The sequence below is a fragment of the Octopus sinensis genome, linkage group LG18 (genome assembly GCF_006345805.1).
Source record: "Octopus sinensis linkage group LG18, ASM634580v1, whole genome shotgun sequence".
Taxonomy (NCBI): Eukaryota; Metazoa; Mollusca; class Cephalopoda; order Octopoda; family Octopodidae; genus Octopus; species Octopus sinensis.
Genome location: NC_043014.1, coordinates 12,233,164 through 12,236,836, shown reverse-complemented (window position 1 = coordinate 12,236,836; position 3,673 = coordinate 12,233,164). Strand labels below are relative to the sequence as shown.

The 3,673-nt window shown below is 37.8% G+C and overlaps 1 non-coding gene across 1 annotated transcript; it reads right to left on the bottom strand.

The window, feature by feature from the left end:
* Positions 1-2,867: 2,867 nt before the first annotated feature.
* On the bottom strand, positions 2,868-2,974 carry LOC115221845. The gene has a single exon (XR_003882664.1). It is a non-coding gene; the product is annotated as a U6 spliceosomal RNA (small nuclear RNA).
* Positions 2,975-3,673: the final 699 nt, after the last annotated feature.

Genomic DNA, 3,673 nt, shown 5'->3' with positions numbered 1-3,673 from the left:
GTGAAAATTACAAAGTGTGCCTCTCCCTACAGATTACAGACAATTAGAGTGTATTTATGTAATCGTTCGACCGGCTAAACATAACCGCCAAATCGCCCACAAATCACTCAATACCGCCTTAGGTATTGTTTTCTAATATTGCCCTGGATACATGATGCCTAAAGATGACGAATAGTTATCGCTGAACATTTCTAGCGTATAAATTTGTTTCCTTATAGCTAACCAGAGTGGGAGATCGGAATGGCTTGCCGATAACATGTTTCTCGTGACTCTTTGGTTATGTTCTTTCTTGCATTTGAACAGGAGATTTTTTCCCGAAATATAGTAGGACCATTAAACAAACTATGTAAGGTAATATAATATCATTTTCTTTGTTTTAATTTATTAACATCACTTTATATATTTTGATTTAACTCCTCACTCGCACTGCTAAAAAGTTTTTTTTCAAATATCTATCTTTTTCAAATATTTATCACATACACACACACATACATATTAATACATACATACACGTATGTATATATATGTGTGTGTATATGTTTGTGCATGCGCGTGTGTATATATATATATATATATATATATAGAGAGAGAGAGAGAGAGAGAGAGAGAAATATATGTGTGTGTGTGTGTGTATGTGTATATGTATATAGATAGATAGACAGAGAGAGAGAGAGTGAAAGAGATAGATAGATAGATAGATAGATAGATAGATAGATAGATAGATAGATAGATAGATAGATAGATAGATAGATAGATAGATAGATAGATAGATAGATAGATAGCTATGGAATACCCAAGTCAGAACATATATACACAGAGTTGGTGTTATGTTGCTCGTCTTCATGGTACATTTACCCACTTCTCTTCTCGCTTTTTAGAATAACTCTTAAACGACGACCACAGATTCCCAGCAAGTTATAACAAGAATTTTCTCACGTGTTTTCAGATAAATTATCAAGGCTCGTATCACACTAGCCATTAGAATTCTTCGAGGTTTTTTAAGCACCACCCGAGGATAGAATAAACATTCCTGCTTTCGTAATATACAAACCACCTATGCACCTCCTGTCATAATCTGAGAATCAACGAGCCAAAATAAGAGAGCATCTCCTCAGTTGTTCAACCTGCTAGAATTAATAGTCAAATTTTCCTTGAATCACACTTAATCGTCCAAAGTTAGGAAAGGGTGTGTTAAGTAATGTAACCCAAGATACCTCTCAACAGACGAGATGATCACAGCTGGAATTCTTTAACTCGTAGATTTGCTCGTTCAAGGCTTTTCCTTGGTTGAAACAAAAATAACTCAGGCTCAATGACTTGCTGACGTAGCTACATGTTTGTTTAGACTGGTAAAATTAGCTACAAACAGTCCTCAAATCACACACTTAATCGTCTTAAATAATAAAGTGCACAAATGACAATATGGTTCTTGGCACATTCTCTCAAGAGAAAAAGACGAGATTATCTTGGCTAGAAAGTTTTTGATAATAAACCTCTTGGATAGAGACAACAACAAAAAATCTGTGAATCAAACCTTAGTTATTGATCAAGATCAATGAGTTACTGACGTAGCCACAACATGTTAGCTTAAACTGGTAAAATTAGCGATAAACAGTCCTCTAATTAGGATTGTCATGAATGGAATGCCTTTGATCAGGAATCTGCTTTATCATGGTTGGCCTGGCATAAACAGTATCATTTTATCACTATAACATTTCATGTGAAAATTATTTTTTATTCACTCTGGTTCAGTAACCATTTTAGATATAACAATATGCCTCATAACAGTTGTTGGGTGATATGGTTACCCATATTCCCCAACCGCAAACGCTAAAACAGTCTCCAAACATACAGTTTAACTTCACCCTTTGCCTGTCCAAAGCATTTCCATAAGTTTGTCCTAAACAGTCATACGTGTTTTCCACCGATTAGTTAGCCCTTCTTTCATGCGTTCTAGTACTTAGGATTATTAAGCTAATCAAGTTCTTTATTTCAAACCAAACTAAGTAACATCGACGTCAAATTTGGACGAAATCCGTTGAAATTGGTTTATATATATATATATATATGGGCAACACACACACACACATACACACACGTACGTACGTACACCTATTGCATACATGTTTTTAGTACGCATATACGTTCGTGTGTGTTTGTGTTGCCCGTATATCAACAAAACACTTTTTTCCTCGATAGAAAAAACCAACAAAAGTCTTAACAAAAACTTACTCGTCGCTAGACGGGGACTTAACTTCTGTTTGCAAACAATGGTGATTTCTCCGACTTGAAAATTGTTAAAAGCCGACTTGAAAATTGTTGAAAATATATTTTTACTGCTATTCGCTGGTGCCTCTGGGAAAAATAAGTTGACGAAAATACAGCTAGGATCATAACGAATGTCCTCCTAAAATTGGAGCGACATGCGTGCTAATTTGTGGACGTGCATAAATTACATTCACGTACACACACACACACGCATCCTGCCTTTTATATATACAGATAAAGCTTTCCTTTCATAAGTCCCAAGATACTTTAATCTGGCACTCCGTCGGTTAGGATGACGAGTGTTGCAGTTGACTTGATCAATGGAACAGCCTGCTCGGGAAATTAACGTGCAAATGGCTGAGAACCCCACAGACATGCGTATCCTTAATGTAGTTCTCGGGAAGATCCAGCGTGACACAGAATGTTACAAGGCTGGCCATTCGAAATACAGGCATTACTCATTGTTACCTGCTGAGTGGCCTGAAGTAACTTGAAATAAAGTCTACTGCTCCAGGACACAACGCGCCACCGGGTGTTGAACTCGCGACCTAACGATCGTGAACTGAATACCCTAACCACTAAACTCACACGCCTTCACCAAAAATATAGAACGTTTCACAACTTTGCCTGTTATCCTTGCGCAGGGTCCATGCAAATCTTCTTTTCTCTGTGTCGTTCCAATTTTAGAACATAAAAATAAATAAATGCGCCCTTTTAAAGCCTAACCAGGCTCATGGGCCCGGTTTCCCGGTTTCAATGGTGTATGTTCCCCAGTTGGACGGGACGCCAGTCCATCGCAGCGTTACTCATTTTTGACAGCTGAGTGGACAGGAGCAACATGAAATGAAGTGATTTGCTCAAGAACATAATGCATCGCACGGTCCAGGAATCGAAACCACAATCTTACGATCATGCTGCTGACACCCTAACCACTAAGCCACGCGCCTCCACAATTTTAGTACATGTATTGCCAAAATTAGTGCAGGTTACTTCGGTGCTTGAAAAAATTGGGAATGTGTATTATATACGATACATTGACGCCAAAGAAATATGTCTTGTGTGTCTCATGCGATACACAGAACAGGCAAAGGATTAATAATAAGCAGAGGTTCCAGCTGGTGTCTCTAAAATCCCTTAATCCTTTACCTGTCCAAAATATTTTTATATGTTTATCCTTAACATCCACACTTCTTTTCAGGCATTTTTCTTTTGCCTTTGCTTCCATACATTCTGAATGATATAAGCTTCCCTGACATAAGCTCCAAGTTGGAGAAATCGGTAATACGCTTTTACTTGTTTCAGTCATTTGACTGTGGCCATGCTGGATCACCGCCTTTAGTCTAGCGAATCGACCCCAGGACTTATTCTTTGTAAGCCTAGTACTTATTCTATCGATCACTTTTGC